The following is a 21944-nucleotide window of genomic DNA, read 5'->3' as shown; positions in this document are numbered from 1 at the left end:
CAATTGAAGTGATGATAGAACTGCTTGGTCGATAAAAGATTGGACTGCGTAGCGCAATGTTGTTGAATTATCAGGATAATGCGTTAAATGACAATCCAATCAGAGTAAAAATTTACTTCTAATTAGAGTAAACAGTAAAACTTTACCATTTCATTACAATGATTGTACATTTTTAGGAGGTTTTTACACCTATGGTGAATTTTAGTTTGTTCAATTGATATTGTAGATTGTAGGTTGAATTAAGAAATTTTTGGTTTTCGTATTCTTTAGATATGCTTGGGTTTAGTTCGTATTCTAAGATTTCGTTCATGGGGTTTATTTCATGAAACCTCTATTTTGGGTTATTGGCCAGTGTTTATGTGTTATATGACTAAAGCAAATTAGTGTAACATATGATTTTTAAAGTAAAATTTTACTTCCCATTTTACTTCTAATCAAAGTAAATTTTTACTTTCATAGTAAAACTTCACTGCTTCATTATAATGTTTGAGCATTTTTATGCTTCCCCTTCCCACTCTATTTCTTATTTATTTGTTAATTTATTTTTTTGCATTATTCTTCATTTATTTTTCAAATTTGAGTAAATCTAACAAGATCTTGATTTTCTAATAATAGTGTTGATTGTGGAATTCTTGTAGATTATATCATGCATCAAATCATGAGAGACAAGCCTATTAAAAAATCTACGGAAGAGGATGAAATTAACAATTTTCGAGCATCACTAGTGCATCAATTTTTTAATGATTCTCCAAAAACATAGAGTGAGGAACTGTTCAATCTCAAAACAAAAATAGCTGAGGAATAAGACCTCAAGGACGACGATGTGGACAACTTTTGGGAACTACTTTTTTGTATCTGGTGTGAATGATGAATGTACTTTTGTTTTTTTGTAAATGAAAGAATGCTAAAAGAGTAATAGATGATACATGGTAAGCCTATAGTTCTAGTAAATTTTAGCGTGGTTTAGTGATTAATACATTATTATAGCAGAATGTTGTTTTGACTAAGAACAAACATCGTTATGGATAGAATACAATGATACAGGTTATACTTGTGAATCTTGATAATATATGTAGTTTTGTTGTTACATTATTTTTGCACAAAGATTGCCTGATGAGGTAACATGAAGTTTGTGTATTGTGGTAAATATGGTGGAGGTTGGAAATATTTTCGAATAAGACTCATATACTATGTCTGACAGTAAAATTTTACTTTCATTTTAAGTAAAAATTACTTTGAAATACAGTAAACCTTTACTCTAAAATACAGTAAACTTTTACTTTCATGTTAAATAAAGTAATGTTTTACTATTTTTTATAGTAAAATTTTACTCTAAACCTTCACTCCTACTGAACAAACTCCATTATAAGTTCCTTTACATGTAACTAATTCAACCACACTAAAAAATATTTTAAAGTGTCAAATTCAACCACAAAGCAAATCAGAAGGTTGGATAGACAACCATTCAACAACATAAGAAAATTTACTAGCAATCAAAGTAAAATTTTACTATCAATACAAGTTCAAAAACAAATAACAGAAGCACACGATACTAGAGTAAATTTTTATTGTTATTCTATCAAACAAAAACATAGCACATAATACCAGAGTAAAATTTTACTCTCATTCAAAATACAAAAAACACTAATCACTTCAATCTCTATTTTCAAATTGAAAAATGAACTCAGACCTAAATAACCAGCTCATTCTACTTTCATGTTACAACAAAAGATCCCAACTTGAGTGAAAGGGTTGGAAGCATTATTAGACTAACCCACGTAGAAACGAGGATCATGAAATCTTTTGCAAAGATGACCAACCAAGGATGGAGTTGGCAAGATCTTCATTTAGATTCACTGGACGCTGTGGCATTTGCTTCATAATTTCTAGCATGTCATTCAGATTCAATCGAACAATAATCAAATCTGATACAGATTTGAAACATGAGCTTCAAAATCTCGTTGATACAGATTTCAAGATCGCCAAAGAACATATAGCCATTTCTTTGACTGACGGCGAGTCTCTGCGCTAGGGTTCCTGTGACTTAGAGATCGTCTTCATTGCTTATCAAATTCTATGATCGACTTCGAAATCGTTATGGAAATATTGTCCAAGAAAAAAAAAGAAAATTTAAGACTATCCTTATTGAGCCATGTGCCTCCTCCTTAGGGACTTTATGAAACAAAATTAATTAAGCTGTCATTTACCCTAAAAAAAAGCCCAAAAGGGAGGTTTTCACCAAAAATCCCACAAAAAATTGGATTGCATATCCAATTGACTGGAGAAAAGCCAATCTTCTCCGGCGATTATGTGCATTAGCACATATGATAGAATTTAATCACGGTGATGTTAAATATCAGCTGGTAAGCATACTCTTTGTAGATTTTCCTGTTGGTACTGGATTCTCCTATAAAACTACCTCTCTTGCTTCTCAATCTACTGATTTGCAATCATGTGACCAAGCCTACGAATTTCTCAGGAAGGTAATTTGTTAACTCTCCAACAAAAGCAACAAGAAACAATGCTTAAGAGTAGCTTTTGGTAGTAAATGGAGAATTGTTCATAGCATTAGACAATTGTACACAATTTCATAAAATAAAATTTCTTCATTTATTTATTTATTTTAGGCTATCAATAGTAGACTTTTATTATTTTGTATCCATTTGGCTATCGATAGTAGATTTTGTTTATTTTGGTATGCATTTATCAATTATTAGAAAAAAAAAAGTTTTGCAGTGGTTGATTGATTATTCAAAGTTCTTCTCAAACCCTATATATGTGGGTGGAGACTCATACACTGGCCTTACGATTCCAATAATCGTTCAACTAATGTCAAATGATAAAAAATTAATAGGTTGGTGAAAATTTAGGAAAATTAGGTTTTTATGTGGGTGGAGACTCGAAGGCCCATACATTGATCCCATTTCTACATATATTACCTTTCTGTGCCAAATTGGTCCTCTTCCCAAGTGGTTGTTGGTCTTGTAATTAACTCTTTAAAATTAGGGGAAAAAATCAAGAAAAAAACCCCCTCTAAGTTGGACTAATAAAAAATGAAATAAACTTGTTTAATCGGTGATAAACATAGTATTTACTTCTTTTTTTTGTGTGTGTGTGGTTTTTATAGTTATTTTACTATTTCCAAAAAAATGAGTGTAAATGAGCAACGGAAGCTACAGGAGCCTGTGAGCGGTGTGGCATAAACTAAAAAAGTTGAAAAGCCAAAAAATTACTACAAAAGTCAAAAAGTCCACACTATTTGGGAAAAGCTTGTGGAAGAAGCCTAGAGATTTTAAATTATTATTTTGGAAGCTTGTGGGGGAAGCTATAGTTTTGCCCTTTGCATTTAACAATCAAAAGTCAAAAATTCAACAAGGGTAGAATGGTCATTTCAATTTTACTACAATATTTTATTTCACATGTTTTCGTAAAAAGTCAAAAAGTTATCTCAAGCATACATCTTTTTTTTCTCTATTTTTTTAGCCAAAAAATCAAAAAGTACACTTATTTAGAACATCCCAAACAACCACTAACTATAGTCCGATCTGATGAATATTTCTAATTTCTTCTGAAGAGAAAATGTGAGGTCTAGGGATAAAAATCCTCCTGGTTTATTTGTTGCGTCAATAAAAAGGGACTTAGAAGCTCCTAAGCGCTTGAAGTTGGAAGAGAACACAACATGAATTTTATTATATCCAAACAAATTAAAATACAATAATTGGGACAAACTAAGCTAACTTTGAAAGAGAAATGAAAAATACGGTAAGCTAATGAAGTTACTCGTAATCTAATGTTGAAATGACACTGAGTCTTGAGAGATAACTGCTAAGTATTTTCTGAATTGATTGGATGATTGGTTAGGGGTTTTCCCATCTTGAAATGGCCTTCATATGCTTGACCTTCTAGCCGTTTTGAACTAGCTCCTAATATATCCCTCAACTACTTTTGGTTAGCGGTTTTCTAGAACATCACCTAGAGTGCAAAGTGTCCCTCAACAATCATGTTGCCCAAATATCTCTAATGTATCCCTCAAGAGATGTAGGTGATTGCCTCCTTGTCTCCTAATCGTTGGACCAAGTAGTAGGGGGTCTTGAATTTAAATGGATGGGTGCTAAGGGTGCTCGTGGATCGGGTTTGGTTGGGTGCCTCCCATTCACCATCCGTCTGTACTTAGGTGGATTATAAAAAATCAATCCGCATTCATCTACTTAGTTAGTATATGTAGATTGAGCAAGCCATGCGGATTGGCGGGTGGATACAAATCTATTTGGTGGTTTGGGCATTATTGTTATACATACATATATGTATTTGAACTATTTTAGAGTAATTGTTTTTACTATTTTGGGCTTTATTTGAGTCCAAATTTTTTTATTTTTCATTTTTTATAATTAAAATGAAGGCCAAACTTTCATATTTCATAAGTAGCTAATATTATTATTGAATAAAATGTCATTTTTAAAACATACAAATCATGAAAACATAACATCATTTTCTTAAGAAGGGTTGGTGGATCAAGCTGGGTCGAGTGGCCTCTCATGCGCCATCCATCCGAACATAGGTGGATTAGAAAAATCTGCATCCGCATCTGCTTGCCCACACTATCAAAACCACTTAAAAGTGAGTGGATTGGGCTGGATCGGGTCAGTTTTGACGGATCAACTTGGTTAGTGAATACCCCTAGTGGGTGCCACATGTCCATATCTCTAGTCCATATCCTAAGATGATAGCTCCATGGTGGTTAATAGGAATGGTTAATAAACATCTCCTTGAAAATAGGTACATGATTTTCTAGAGATAATGAGTTAATAGCTCAACATAATAATAGGAAACCGTCATTACTTAAGCATACTTGATTAAATTACCAAGCACTTTCACTGTCATGGATCTCCCACGTAGCATATCACCCCTTGATTTGGATGTTACTTTAGGAAAAACACATTAGATATAACTTTATAAACTTTACAAATCTATTAATTGATTAAAATTACCATGAACATCCATTTATTTGAATAATCAACGCCATGTGGTATCATCCGATAGGGCGGTCATTTTTGGTAAAAACACTTATATATTTTTGTTTTCTAAATATATAAAGTATTCATGTTAAATACTTGATAGATGAATACGTGGGTGAGGAAATGAGATTTTCGTTTGACATTATTTTGGACTCAGTGTTACTACGGTAGGTCACAGTAGTGACTATTGTGAGCTTCCATAGAACATTATTCTAAACCTATTTTGATAATCCAAACTATTCATATTGCAAGGTTTGTCGAACATATCATCCATGTAAAAAATTAGATTAATCAAATATCTGTAACCCTATAATCGAGTTAATTATTTTTAAAAACATTATCGAAATCATGCTAGCCATTTATTTTTTTACAAACTAAAATGTGATATTGTTAAGGGACTACAAATATCCAACTAACCTGATTCTTTTCATAAACAATCTACTTGACGGACCTTACACCATAAACATTTAGACTATCCAAATAAGCTTAGGAAAAGTCACCACAGATGTCACAACTGCTACTGATATGGCTTACTTACAACAGTAACCCCGGTTTCCATTATTTTACTTTAAAACATTAAAGAAGTAAATTAACAAACATGATCTATTTTGTTGTATCCCCATGTCCTTAGATGTCTGATCAGATGAATTGGACACTTAAATACATATCCACACTAAATACGCATATTTAATATACATATATATGTTAAATTTGTTATAAATGAATAACTAAATAGCAAGCTTTTCGAAGTTGAAAGTAGGACTTGGTAGCAATTTGAAGAAGGGATGGATGAATTAAGTGCAACATTTTCCTAAAATCATTTGGCTGGGAGGACAATATTACCATAAGAAAGTGAAGGAAAACACGATTTGCTCATGTCTCAAGTGTACTAACTACGTTGCAATGCAGGAAACGAAGTTGGCATCGAACCACTTATCAATCTCAAGGTTGGTAACTCTTTATAGGGTAATTACACCATTTGTCCTCATAATTTAAGTGAAGTGTCATTTTAGTCTCCATAGTTTCAATTTGAACAATTTAGTCCCTACACTTTTAATTTTGTTGCAATGTGATCTCACCGTTACTTACCATTAAATTGTAACTGGAAAAGACCAAGTGTAAAACTATATGTACTGAAAACGACTACCCAACCGGATGATGCAACTTGGCGATCATCATTCAAATAAATGAATGTTCATGGTAATTTTGGTAGATTTGGCAAGTTTGATAAAGAGATGATTTTTCTAGGAGGAATAGCCAAATCAGGAGGTGGCACGTTGCGCTAGTGATGTATGAAACTGAAAGTTCTTGGTGGTTCTATCAAAATGCTTTTCAGATAATAGTGGCGATTGTTTCCTATTTTATAGGAATTAGTTAAAAGATATTCTTCTATTAATATCTCCAGCAGAATGTGTTCCTAATATTTTAAGATATGGCTATTGACCATTATTTCATACCACCATAGACTTATAATTTTGGGATTTGGTCTGGTGGTTATGACATATGTTATTTATCTATCACATCTTGAGTCCCACTACCTATGATCCAATGACAAGAAGAATGTGGCAGAAACTATTCTTCAGGCAAATTAGCAAATTCAGTAAATGTAAATTCAACACATGTTTGAAATATTTGGGCTTCAAGACTTGTTCATAGGACACATGGTAGCCATAGAGCCAACCTAGCATCCTACTAAGAAAAGTGGCCGAAAAAATTTAGGAGGCCGTTTGTAACTTTCAGAAGGAACCTAGCGGCTATAAAAGGCCATTTACAAGCTCAAGTTCAACGCATTGACACCAACTTAAATTAACAAAACACTCAACGACATCAATGTCAATTTAGCCTTAGTATTTACCATTAGTTCATCTTTAAGGCACCTGTGCCATAGTTTAGTTTTTAGGCATTGTTGCCATTAACATTTGTGTCATTGTAGATTAATTTTGTCATTTGTGGCTAATTTTTCTTATTTCAATTGTAATTACAATCTGTTGTAACTCAATTATTTTTTATTTAAAACTGTTTTTCACTACAACAAAACTGATTTTTTACGACACCACATCAATGACATACAATAAACTCTAGCCGCAATTTCTCACTTTTATGACTTGCTTTTTTTGCATGTCGTAAATAATTTTCCAACCATGGCGTGTCTATTGCGTAGGCCATGAATGCTAATAACGATGATTTTTTTAAGGCTTGCAATGTTAGCCATAAATAATAAAACTTTCTATGGCATGCATATGACATGTCGTTAATACATCAACTATACACGACACACGTACGCCAGCTGTTAAAAGTATTGCACTTTTCACAGCACACAAAACGCTAGCCGTTAAAAGTATTGCACTTTTTACGACACACAATTTATGACATGAATGGTATGATCGGAAAAAAATAAGCGCCAAAATAAAATTTCTTGCACTAATCACCAAAAAAAAAATATTACAAAACAAAACATATACATTAAATCTTTGGCTTCTAATAGCTTCTAATCATAAGAGAGACTAGTCCGAAGGGTTTCAATCTCTCTTTGGCCGCGGTGGCGCTCGGCGGTACGCCAAGATTGGTTTGACAGCGGCGACGATCGATGGTACGCACTCATCTCTTCTCTTCTCTTCTGTGCTGTTGTATCAAAGGTGTTCATGTTGTTGTTGTATCCATCGCCATTTCATTCTTCATCTCTCTACAAAACTCTTCGCTCACTTCTACTTTCTAAATCTGTAGTCGATTTCAACCTCACCGGAGATAAGTTTTGCGGCTTCGATTAGCAAATCTAGATTTCCCTTGCCTGATCAATATTCATCTCCAAGCACAAAAATTGTGTTTGTTCAATCCATTTGAGTACATTAAAGTTGACAGTTTCTTCTTTGTATTTGCTCCTGCTAACTTTTCTTCCTATCTTATAACCCTTAGGCAATTTCAAGTCCTCTTCATTGAGGCGAGTAAAGGACTAGGAGGCTTGTATCCCCTTGGCCCTTACACAATCTCTTGATAAGAAATCATATCCATTTTCACATAGGCAATACATTGCCTTGGCACACCCGCATCCCAAATCTCCTTACTTAGCCAATTTTTGTGCCAACATATTTTGCTATGTCCATTGGAACCCCTAAGGAATTTAAGGGGTTGAATATGCCGATTTGTTATTATATAAATTCATTATCTTTGGTTAGAATTAGCAATTCGGCGTTGTAAAAAAGAAGTGCATTGATGCGAAGATGAGATTGACAACTTTAAAAATGAGATTTATCATATTAACTAGGTAAAATCTCAACTCATGCCCTTTATATTTTATATCTTCTATGGAAGAGTACAGTTGGGGGTACAAAGAAAAAGGTTGATTGAACTATGCAATTCATTAGCTCATGGATGAAATTGATCATTTGGAGATGAAACTCAATATTTTCGTTGTGATATAAACTATCTCCTTAAAGGCCTTCTACATGAAGTGTCATGTCACGCCCCAGATTTACAAAGTCCGGCCCACGTGAATAAATCCAAAACCGATAAATAAAATTGACAATAAGATATAATAAAATAACATCTCTCGTGCAAATGACTATTATAAAGTTAGACAATATATGAATTCATCCGGTTTTATACAACCTACATTCAAGACCTAAGTGGTATAAAAGCTCTTTATATAACACATACAATGATGTCATACATAATTGAAATGTCCAAAGGCTTACATCATATACAAAGGGTGTAACCCTTACAAGAATGACACGCGGTGTAGACGTGCCCGTGGGCCTCACTACAGTTCGGACTCGATTTGTGTCACGGTCCTTAATCTGAACCAAAGAGTCCAAATCCGGCAAATCGTTTTGAGAAACAGATTTTTGAAAAGAAGTGCCAAACATGGACTGCTTTGCCAGATACAAAGTCGCCACCTAAATATTTTTTTTTATGGGGGAATTTAGGAAACCCTGACTCGGTGCCAAAGGCCACGTGTCCGTCATCACCAAAGTTGCCTCGGCTCGGGAGCTTGGGTACGATTGGGGAAGGTCAGCTATGAGCACCCCCTCTCGCCCGATCCGAAGATCGGCCTCTACTAACCATGATATCCGTTTTTGAAAATGTTATGTGTTCTTATTCCGGTTATTAGCCTAGAATTATTATGTTATGCGCACAGCAAACAAGTATAGACCAAATCGCCTAAATTGGAACAAAACATCTCATGCTTGTTTTGAAAATGGTTTGCTACTCGCAAGTAGGCTAAAATGCAGGTTGTGCCACCCTCGAGTGGGCTTTTTAGAAAAGATGGTTTTGCCACTATCTAGTGGGCTTAAAATTCACAGTTTTAATGCGTTATCCCAATTTAAGCAATTCGACCTCCATCCACAGGCATTCAAGCAGTTATATCACATAAGCAGCTAGCCTCATGGTAATCATGCAATTATGGCAACACTCACACGCATGCGGTATGCTAAAGCAAAAATGCTTACCCAGTACTCCGAACCAAAACAAAAACATGTTAGCAATCAATGCATGATCCAAGTCCATGTTAAGTGGCTAATGCAACGCATACAGAATGTCACTAGAGTAGGCTCGGCTAATCTATAGATGATATGTGAAAATGCACAAGTAGCATGTATTCAAGTTAGATTCGAAATACTTATGCAGTTAGTATGATGCGCCGAGCCTGGTGCATGCAATACTGATGAATGATGCATGCATGCATGCATAGCATAAGGTATGCTAAAGTAAACATGTCCTAATACTAACCATCGAAAGCAAGTAAGTAAGAGGGAGAAAGAAGTGGGGGTTGGAAGACATGCACACACGCACCCACACTTATTACAAATTCACCCTCGCTCGGAGGGACCAAAAGAATAATACAAACCGAATAAGTAATTAACTACTCTAGCTAATTAAATATTACAAACCCTTAATTAATTAAACAAATTAACTAAGCTACTGAAGCAGTAAAGGCCTCGGGAAGAGGGATGAATGCAATGCATGCTCGGCTCTGCTCGGAAGTCCACTGCCATGCACAAGTTGCCTCTGTTTTCCCTGCTTTGCTTCTCTGAAAATGGCACAATTTTCAGGGTTGCTTCTCTGAGTGTTGTGGAACACCACCGGCTAAGGGGGAACACCACCGGCCATTTAAAATGGTCATCGGCTAAACGTTATTCTCTCGGCCAAACACTCTTTGCCGGTCGGCACTCAACACTGCCGGCCGGCCAAATCTTCCTGCAAAAACTGGTTTGACAGCAGCAGAGGACAAAACATGGCATGGCAATGCATTTCAAGCAAATGTGTGCACCACCACACTCCATATCATGTTTAAGACTCAAGGGAGTATGGTGCTCGACCCTCGGACCACCAATCACGCATTTCAATGCATGATGGCCCAAGAAGCCAAAGTGTGCAATTTCAATGTGGAATGAAATGCACATAAACAAACAATGAACTCAACCTCTATCATACTCAATTCAAGAGGCAAAGTATGCATGCCAATGTAATGCAACCTAGGCATGTGAGCTAAGTGTGCAACATGATCATGCAAACAACAAAACCATGTGCAATGGGCCATGAACTAGACAAGTAAGCATGCAAGGCATATAACATCAATGTTAATGACACGCATGCCACATCATGAAAGGCATAACACATGTAAATGTGCAAAGCGACTTAACACAAGAAGCATGCCAAATGCGATGACACTTAAACATGCAACATGTTAATAGACTAAGTGCCTAAACATACAAACATGTATAGCATGCAACAACATGCCAAAGGGATGGTCTTAAACTAATTTGGACAGCTCTCTACTAGGTCCAAATCAATGGCCAAAATGATGCAAGTGAGGCAACAAAATACATGGAATACATGCACAATGCATTAACCAAGCTTAAGGCACAAAAATGCAACTCTACCAGAGCATGGCAAAGAGGGAATATGGCATACAATGGTGCATGTTCCAGATCTGAAATGGCATGCCAAATGACTCCAAAATGACTCAAAAGCATGCAAACACTCATGTAATGCATTGTTAAGGACTCAAGCACTAAAGCTAGTGAAATGCAATACACTATAAACATGCAAAGCGATGCTCGAATGATGAGACCAGCCCCGAACAGTCCCTATGCAGCCCAAAATAATGCTAAAACATGTATGAAATGTAGCCAAAATAATCTAGCATGCTTGGCCAAAAACAACATGCAACATAGGCTAGCAAACATGGTTTCCATGGCAAGTGTGTGAAGCATATGGAATCTCACCAAACCATCAAAAATCAGTGAATAAAACATATAAAAATAGGCCCAAATAACCACTGATATGCAACCATGGCATACAAAAATGATGAGTTACTTTAGAGGGCCATGCAAGGAGTTATTAAGCACATGCAAGATAGACATTTAGCAAGACCAAATCAACTCTGAAAATGAGTTCTAAGGGTCCTAAAACCCACTAAAAAATGCCTGAACCGAGCTCAAGAAGTGTGCAAACATAGGCCCCTTTGTAAGGCCAAAAATGCAAGTAATGAAGACAATAAGGAGAGGGGATGGCCCTCTCCTTCTTAGGATCTCAAACCACCATCCTCACCACTGAAATCCATTAAGATTTCAGTGGTGAGGAGGCCCAAACGAGGTGGTCCCGAAGCTCACCAAAAATAGCACAAAATGGGGCCAAACAAGGCCTAAGAGGGGGTAAACGACTCCAAACACAAAAGTGTCCTTAATGAAGTATCTTAAACACAAAAAAACAGAACTTTTTTATGTTATACACAAAGCTCAAAACAGCAAGCAAGACAGACTAAAAACTTGTGCAAAAACGGGATAAAAGAGGGTAAAGTGTGCTCACCCTTGTAGCTCAGCAAAACAGCCCATTTTCTGGACCAAAACCAGCTCCTTTAGCCTCTGAAAATGGCCTCCAAGATCCTTAGAGTGGTGATGGAGGTGTTAGGATAGGAGGTGGTGTGTAATGGAGCAAGAACAATGGAGTTTGGAGCTTGGGATGTAGAGATATGGAGGGAAGTGTATGGTTTTTTGTCTTAGACAAATTCCTTCAACCCCTTGAATGGAAGGATAGGCTCTCTATCTATAGAGAAGATGGAGGCTTGAAGCTTCTAAGAGAAGCTAAGCAAAAAAGGGTCAAGGGGGTCAAGCTTCTCTTAGAAGCTTGGAGTAAAAGGGCCAAGCTTCTTGGAGAAGCTAGGCAAAGGGGTCAAGCTTCTTGGAGAAGCTAGACAAGGGTCAAGCTTCTTGGAGAAGCTAGACAAAGGGTCAAAGGGTTCAAGCTTCTTGGAGAAGCTAAAAAAAGGTTCAAGCTTCTTGGAGAAGCTAAAAAGGGTCAAGCTTCTTGGAGAAGCTAGACAAAGGGTCAAAAGGTTCAAGCTTCTTGGAGAAGCTAAAAAAAGGTTCAAGCTTCTTGGAGAAGCTAAAAAAGGTCAAGCTTCTTGGAGAAGCTAGACAAAGGGTCAAAAGGTTCAAGCTTCTTCAAGAAGCTAAAAAAAGGTTCAAAAGGGTCAAGCTCCCTCAAGAAAAGGTCTCAGCTAGGAAAAGTGGTCGATTGATCAGAAACAGTGGCCGGCCGACCAAACACAATGTCGACGGACCATCAATAGTGCCGACCGGCCATCACCAATGGCCGGTGGCAAGGAAACAAGGCCGGTGGCCTCAAGCCACGGCCGGTGAGGTGTGGGGATAGCCTACAAGCTACTTCCCACCCTCAAAAACAACAAGTGTTTGGTGCAAAACCAGATACAAAACAGTCGAATCGAGAGATCCTGAGGCAGGGCGCGTAGCCGAGACCTCCGGGAACTCAAGACGAACACGAACAAGGATGATCACCGAGTGTTCAAACGATGACGTCCAAGTCTTGAGGACGGTCAAAAATGGGGTGTCTACACGTGGCCAAATAAATGAACAAATGGCCCGAGGCCTACAAATAATGGAACTAACCTACTTAGCTCCAATTGCACTCCATTGTCTCATTTGAAATCCGTACATGCAACACACCTGAAAAATATTTTTAGCCTTGCGGGGTGAGCATAAAGCCCAGTCAAGTATATTTCAAGAACTAAATATGCTCCACTAGCATAAATGCACTTTCAAAATTCCATCAATTCTCAATACAAAAACCATTTCTTTCCAATCTTCAAAACCTTTCAGTTTATTCAAAACACTTTCCGAAATCAAAACATTTGTTTCGTAAAAATCCATTTCCAAAACAAATCCAGGTATCTCAATACCAACCAGCAAATACATTGCTAAACCAAAAACGAATACATCGCTAAACAAAAACAAATACATTGCCAAACATTTTCCAAAACATCCGTTTCAAATCCAAACACTATTAAATAAAATGGGTAAATTTTTAGGGTTAGTGTTCATAATTATAACTATACATGTCACGGGATTATCTGAATGGAATCGGCACCTACCACGCGGGTTTCTGATCTTGCACCAAGGACACATAGGCCAACTTAATCTGTCTCTAACAACCCCTTATAGCTTTACCACTGTATTTGCCCCTTTGTACAATACATGTGTTCCAAAATAATACTTTCAAAACCATACAAATGTTTTTAAAACATAATACAAACGTTTTCGAAACAGACTTTTCAAAAATACAGTTTTGAGTTCCAAATCTATGATATGAATCATGATGTGAATGGTTTCATAAATATTTCCGTTTGCCTAATCCACATGCAAATTCATACACACGGCAATACTATCCTCCACTGATAGCCAAAATAGTAATCTCTAATGCAATAATTAAAAGATAACAATATAGATACATAATCCAATAGTTCCAAAACCCATATATTTCTCAACAACCCAAGATTTCCCAAAAGAGTAATAATACTCATGTTCCAAAATCCCACAACCATTTTCTTTCCATCTCTTTCCAACCAAACCATTTTCCAGAATCAACCCAACTCCCAAAAACAATATCATTTAAGGTTTTTCACAAATTGGGGCTTTTCCATTTTTAGAAATCCATATGCAGTTTTGTATACCGAAAATAGCTTTGGTAGCAAAACTATAGCCCAACAACCCCCAATTTAACAAAGCCCTCAACCCACAAAACATAACTCCAAAATCAACCAAATGACGACAAAATCTATATCAAAATACATCACATATACACTATCGAACTCACATTGAGTTTAAGAAATAGACACTACCTCTTAAAGTGAAGAGAAGACAAGCAGAAAAAATCATCGACAATGAAAGGACGATCTACTCAGATTAAAAAGAAGCCCTCGCCGAGCTCTACATTTTAGTATATGGAACTAGGGGTCAATAGTGGGTAAAAATAGATGAAACCTAAGCTTGAAAAGATTTGACCAATAAAGAAGATATTTTCAATATTTAGAGACTTTTATAGGCACACAGATCACGGTCGCAAAGGCCACACCGCGGCCGCAACTATGGTGACAAAAGAAGTCGTGGGCATGACCATTAGGACTGCAAGCGTGACTATGCTATTCGTGCCCCACACCGCAGGCAACACTCCTCCCCCTAACCAAAGAACTTGAAAGCCCAAAATGATCATGGCCTGGTCGCGTCCCCTCGCGGGCGTGATCTCCACCCTTACACATCGCAACCGTAGACACTTTGGTCATAGGCGTGACTAGCCAAAACCAGTAACTCCTAGGCTACTGCCCAGTAACCAACCAGAGACAATCAAAGGCCTAAACTGCCCGAAAATGGTCCACGTCACTCGGGACAACCTCGTGTCCCAGCCAGAAATAGAATAGGTTTAGTTTATCTAACCTGGGCCACTACATGTCAGGCCTAACGAATTCAATCTTACAATGAAGGTAAGAGGGCATTTTAGAACTCCAAAATTGTGGTTTAATTGGTCACCCTTATAATATATGGGAGGGCAAAGACTCCTTGTTGCAGGAGTAGATTTGCCTAAGGCACTAGTTGTTAACTTATGATATCCTTGTAAAATGTATTAAGGATCTTCATCGAGAACTTCTGTTCCAGAAGAACAAGACTTGGACACGAGGGGGCATCCTTCTCATAAGTTGCCAAAAGGGAGAGACAACTCCACTAATAGGTAGTTTGTTATCCCATAATTTGGTACTCTAGAAGTTTCTCCAAAGGTGAATTCTTCTGGCCCACCAACTATTGGATACCCATCTCTCATGGGATTCTATCAGGCTTCATCATTCCGTAGCTCAATCCAGGGGGGGTAAGGACAAGTATTATGAAAGCATCTTCTTCATAGGCTGTCAAAAGGTAAAGACGACCCCACCAATGATCAAGTCTACAGCAAGAAACCTACCCATAAACTTATGAACCTAGTAGGAGAAAAAGATAACAATCTTTGGTTGCAGCATAATTTTCAAAAGTGATGAGAAAAAATGTAGATAGGAGATCGAGCCTCAAGTCAACTTTGAAATCAAGTCAAAAGTCAAGCTTGAGGTAAGCCAAAATAAAGACCTGATAAATAGTTAGGAGATCCATCAATTTTTTTCTCTACAAAGTGCACAAGGGAGACAAAACGGAGTTGGAGAATTCGACGATATTTTGCATAGGGAGCATGATATCATTGAAGGTGATGAACAACCTCTTCCTCCTCCTCTATTGGATGAAGACCTTTTCTACAACTCTCAAAATGCCAAAAACATTACATGCATGTGTCAACTTTTGGTTTAGTACATGAAAACTTACATCCACATTGGGTTTGTGGGGCACTTCAAAAGAGAATACTATTTACATGGCTTACACAAAACAAGAAGGTGAGTGCAAAAAGTCTCAAGTCACATGAATTGTTTCATAAGATGAACAAACATCTCCATTCTTTCAAAATGATTCATCAAAAAACTCAAAGGAGGTGTTAAAGAAAGCAAAGTGTATAAATTAAGTAAAAAAGTTCAACCTATAATAAATTCGGCTATCTGAAAAAGAATAGCAAGTTATCTCATGTTGAAGAGACAAACCAAAGTTTTAGCTTTTCAGAATGTTTGAGAAGGCCCAACATCTTTTGCAGGCCTAACAAGTACTTCAGGCCTTCTAGCCCAATGAATAGGCCTTACAGTTGAGTAGACCTTTCATGCAAGAGTTTTGGCTTTTTAGAATGCCGAAAATGGCCTAATAGAAGTTTGAAGTTTGACCAACATTTCAAACCTTCTAGCACATTGAGCGAGCCTCCTTAGAGTATGTTAAGAATTTCACTCAAAAGAATTAGATGTCCACTTCAACCTTGCCTTGTAAGGAACTCACCCAAGCCTGGTTAAAAGAAAAGAGAACTGTAGAGTTCAACTGTTGGTTCATGAATACCTAGGCTTGGATAAGGAGGTTAACGGTCTTAGTATATACTTAGTGTATACTTAAGAGGCACTCGGAATTTAGAAGGTCTTGATAAAGGCTTATCAAGTCTACAAGAACTAATTCAGAAGGTTTGATATGGATTCAGAAGTTCATGATGAAATCTTGTCAAATTTGTAAGAGGTAATCCAGAAGGGCTGACAAATCTGTAGGACTTAATCCAAGAGGAACAGTAAGGATGCAGAAGTACTTCTCAAGTTTCATTTATGGAGATCTTAATAAAAGCATATTGTAGACACCCCATTTTTTGACTGGCCTTCTGACTTGGGTGCTCCGTGAAGAGCTCCCGATGATGAAAGCAAAGATTATGGATGTAGAGAGACGAACATTCCTACACCCATTTTAGCCAAAGAGTTTTCCAAACCTTCAAACCTATTTTTCAAAATGATTTTCTTAAGGTGAGTGATACCTTCTCATTTTTTCAGCTATTTCTAGAATTTTTTTTTTCAAAAAGTATTTATCTATTTTTTAGAAAAGTGAGCTTAAAAAGCCGGAATGAGTGAGAAGGTGGGGAAACCTTTTGAGAAAAGTGTGGCCAGACGGGACGTGATCGGCTGGACAATTTTTTAGAAACACGATGGACAACTTTGGCCAAGATAAGCATGTCACAAACACTTATGTCTGGATAAGCACATCTGAACCTTTTTGCTCTGACAAACTTTTTTTGAGAAAACACAACGAACCACTTTAGGTTGGCCGTACAAATTCTTGTCTAGCCAAATCTGCCAATAATTACCAAGTAGATTTCTCATGAGGTGTCCCCTAGCATCTTGGAATATGCCATCCAGATCCTCGAGGCCCATATTACATATTCCAAGCATCCCAAGCCTATATAATCATTCATTTTAGAAGGGGTGAGGGGTTGGTGAATTTTGTAAAAAATAGTTGTTGATTCTAGTTGTTAAATCTAAGGGACATTGAGCTTTACACATATCTAAGATACCTATACACTTGGAGTCTCTTCTTCATCCTTTGGCATGAAGATTTGGAGCTAGAAATCTTCATCGGCTTGAGGAAACTTGGATTGGAGTTTGTGACCAGCTTGGGCCCTATCTCCACTAGCTTTAGAGTTAATCCCTACTTCCATTTTATTTCATCTTCTATCCCTTTTCCTTCTTTTTTTTTCTTTTTTCTTTTGTTTTTTGAAATCTTCTTGAGATGTTGAGACCGTTGTTGGGTTGTTGTTGATAGATTAGTTGGATCCTCTCTTTCTCTACCATTTTTGTAGTGATTTAGGCCCGGTATAGAGACTTTGGCCAAGGCTAACTTGTTTTTCTTTCTTTATTGTGGATTAGAAGCCTGGGCATAGCTTCTTCTATGATAATGGTTTGATTCTCCCCTCTCGTCATCTATTTTTATTGATTTGGTTAGTTTATACCCTTATTCATATGTTTGAGGGGTAGAATCTCTCCATTTTCATTAGAATTTCCTCCATTTTATTGATTATTGATTTTTGTTGCTATAAAACCTAGGCAAGGTTTCCTTTATAAAAGTAAACCGAATTTCACTTCTCGTTACTCTTTTTCATGAATTTGGGTAGTTTATACCATTTTTCATGTGTTAGAGGGTAAGCATCTCTCTATCCTCGTTAGAGTCTTCTTTATTTTATCATTTCATTGATTTTTGATGCTATAGAAGCCCAATCACGACTTTCTTTAGTGGGAATGAGTTGATTCTCCCCTCTCCCTACACTTTTTCATGGATTTAGGTCTTTTATACCATTTTCCATGTGTCTGATGGGTAGAACCTCCTCACTCTTGCTAAGGTGCTTGTTATTACTTTGATTTTCCTAGATTTAGTCATCTTTATCATCTTAAGAAACCCAGGACGGTTTCTTCCCCAAGGACAGGTTGGACCTACCCCCTCAAACCTCCTTTTCATGGATTCGGGTAGTTCATAATCATGTGTGTTGGAACGGGTTTCTTCTCTCTCTCTCTCTCTCTCTCTCTCTTGTTTTAAGATTATTTACTTTGCTTCAATTATTGAGTTGTCATCATGGTATTCACATGATTAAATTAGGATCATGCATCTGAGCCCAAATAATTTTTTTTTGATAAATATTGTTATGTGGTATGCTTTCTTTAGTAATTTGCATGTCAACTTAGTTGTGATTGGCTCGTAAGATGTATTCCATGTGTGTGTTTGCATTTTGTAGATTATCGTATCTAGGATCACGCATCTTTTCTAACCATATGTTCGTAATCATGTGTGTTTTATGTCACACATGGCATCTAGGATCATGCATGGATTTCTGAGCCCATACTTATAACATGGTGGAAGGGAGTACTAGGTTAGCCTTGCCTCTTTCTATTGAATCATGTGTGTGTTTGCATCTTATTATGTCTGGCATACTACCATGAGGCTATGTGCTTACGTGATATATCTCTATGATTACTCATTGTGTGGAGGCCTCATTACCTAAGTTGGAATGATTCTAATCTCTTCGCACTCTAGTTATCTCGCATTTCTATGAGATTTCTACTTTCAAACCTTCAAATTGCGAGAGATTAGAGTATTCCAAAGTAAGTGATCTGATCTATACTTTCTTGCTCTACATAGTAAAGATAACACTAATAATTGTGTTAATAATTCTCATATTAAGAACTAGTTGAGGCCAATAGTTGATTGGGTGAGTGGGGGTGCTCAATTAACGACATTCACCCCTCATACCTAAATCTCGAACCGAATCCTTTAGTTATGATGGGCAATGGCCTTCAGTATGAATCAAGGTTTCCTAGTTTTCCCTTAAAGATTAGGTGGAGACTCCATGTCTTATGTTTGATTTACATTTAGCACTTTCGTTTGATTAGTGGATTTTTATTGGATATGCTAAATCTAGGCCATTCACTCGTATCTCACGTTACACGCCTGACCGATCCCATTCATCTTAAGCGAGACACAAGGCTTGAGGAAGTGTACAAGCTGTCAGGACCCCCATTTTCAGATCCGCAAACATCAAAAAGATTCTAGAAGTGGAAATCAATCAAACGTCTCATCTTAATTGAACATAATAGAGGAAACATTTGAATGGAACATTGTTCATACTGAAAATGACTGCCCAATCGAAAGATGCCAGCATTCAAATAAATGAATATTCATTGTAATTTAAGTAGATTTGGAAAGTTTGATGAAGCTACGCCTAAGATGATTTTTTTTGTTCAAAATGTTAACAACGCTTGACCAGGGGACCACATTGCAACAAAATTAAGAGTATAAGGGCCAAATTGTTCAAATTAAAACTAGGTTTATTTACATGAAGACCCCTAAACTATTGAAAATATCATTTTGAGTCCCTAAGCTATAAAAAGATACAAATGGACCCTCTAAACTATTGAGAAATATCACTTTGCCCCCTCCAAACTATAAAAGAGTACAAATTGGAACCCCTAACAGAAGGGGTCAAAGTGAAAGACACCAATAATTTAGGTGATCCATTTGTATGCTTTTATAATTTAGGAGGCAAGGTGATACTGGGCAATAGGGTAGGGGGCCCATTTGTGCGATTTTATAGTTTAGGGGGTCAAAGTGGAGCTTTTCAATAGTTTAGGAGGTCTTTAGGTAAATAACCTTTAAAACTACGAGGACCAAAATAAAATTTCATTCAAACTAGAGGGACCAATCGTGTAAAATTTACCCTTTCAAAGTTTCTTTCTAAGGCTTTACGAAGTTACAAAGTGTTTCTGTTGTGGTTTTGAAATGGTTTCAGGGATAGTTACTTGGCAACCCATTAACAACTCCAGATGACAGAAATTATACAATCCCATTTGCTCATGGAATGGGACTTATTGCAAATGAACTCTATGAGGTGCTTTATTGCTTTGAAATGAATGCCTTCCCTCTCTTTCCAAAATCCACTCAAATATCATGTATAATGTTATTTCATTACCACGATAACAAATCACAATTGTCCCAAAAACTTATATGGTAAAAAATGCCCTCCAATCATGTGTGACCTCACATTACAACAAAGAAGAGTTTTGGGAACCTTTTTTTTTTTTTTTCTTTGTGCAAAAAACACTTGGAGACCAATTCCTATGGTTGCGAGAATAGTCATTAAAATGTCGTCCCAAAAAGTCAAAAAAAGAAATTTTAATTGTCACTAATAAATGCACTTTTAGGGATAAAAAATTATAATAATATACTTTTGGCAACAAAAATATTTCATCCCTAAAATGTGATTTTGCCCCTAAAGTTGTCTCTAAAACCTTGATTTGTTGCAATGAATTGTCACAAAAACTTGTATAGTTGAACTCTCTCCAATCACGTGTGACCTCATTTCGTAAAAGAGAAGAATAGACAAAATAGGTTGAGTGCCTGTAGACACCCCATTTTTGACCGACCTTAAGACTTAGACGTCACCAGTTGAGCGCTTGGTGATATTGCGTAATGTGCTCGTTCAGAAGTTTCAGAGTCGCGGCCGTGAGCCTTGCCTCCAGACTTCCGAACCCTCTTCTGTGCCTTGCCTCGGTTTGCGAACCAGACTTGGTTTTCTCTGTTTCTTTTCCTGAGGGGAGGGAGAGGTCCTGTAGACCATCTCTTAGTGGCCGTGGGCTACATTTTGTGGCCATAGGCCATTTTGCCCATTTCGGAGCCCGGTTTCCGATTTTTCGGAACCGTTGGCCATGTGCCTCGGTTCGGGACCGTATAACCATCTCCGTTTACTCTAAATTTTGGCATACATCTTATTTTCTCCCTTTTGAGGGACACTGAGGTCTGAGAGACCCACTTCGTGGTCGAACACCACTCCCGGTGCCTAACAGCCAGTTTTCGGGGCCTCGGGCTGAGCGTTTCGGCCCCCGAACCTTCATTTTGCATCGGTTTGGGCTCATTTTTGGTGGAGACCTTATTTTCACTGTTAGAAAGCTTGTAGGAGGGTGGGAGGCCAGCAATTTTTCTGAAAAGCCAACTTCTTTTTTGGTCAAAAGTGGTTCAGCATGAATCCGGGAAGGAGAAAAATTTGCGCGGCTTCACCGAAATGGGCGTAACTCTTTGCACAAGAGGAATTAAGATATGAGGCCACCACCATTGGAAATCTTACTTCCGGGGCTTCATTTTTCACTCAAGAATCTCCCAAGTCCAAGTCCGGGGGGGGGGAGATGTGGTTGGTTGAAGTCTGGTTGGACCAAATCTGCGCGGCTTCACGGAAAAGGGCATAACTTTTTCTACAGGAGGAATTTTAATGCAAGGTTTGCGCCATTGGAAAGATAACTTCTGGGGCTTCATCCTAGGGGAAGTGGCCGGCCGGCCACCTGCAGAAAAAATGTCAGGCCGGCCTGCTTCTTCACTGTGTGTGCTTTCCAGCTGTGTCATGGTTTTCCCCCAAAAATATCTATATCCGGGGGACCCTTTTGGAGGGAAAAGAAGGCTCATTTCCCTCCACTTTTGACTAGACTCTTCTCTCCCTCTCTTGCATATATTGCTGGCCTCCCAACTCAAGAGGGAAGGTTAGAAGAATTGGTTGGAGCATATACATACATATCACCCCATTTCCTTCAAGTTTTGGGCTCCATTTCTTCATCATCTTCAAGCTCTACCATCACCACTCCATTCCAGAAGCTTAGAGTCATCAAAGTTGGTCCAAGAAGCAACAAAAGCATTGGCCTTCAAGGGTAAGTCCACTTTCCCTCTTTTC

General features: G+C 37.4%; 1 pseudogene; it reads left to right on the top strand.

The window, feature by feature from the left end:
* The first annotated feature begins 2324 nt into the window (after positions 1-2324).
* LOC145793367 (serine carboxypeptidase-like 18) overlaps positions 2325-21944 on the top strand; it is a 45279-nt pseudogene continuing 25659 nt past the window's right edge.

Source organism: Camellia sinensis, chromosome 6 (genome assembly GCF_055761805.1).
Source record: "Camellia sinensis isolate YWXY chromosome 6, ASM5576180v1, whole genome shotgun sequence".
NCBI lineage: Eukaryota > Viridiplantae > Streptophyta > Magnoliopsida > Ericales > Theaceae > Camellia > Camellia sinensis.
This window is presented reverse-complemented; position numbering and strand designations above follow the sequence as displayed.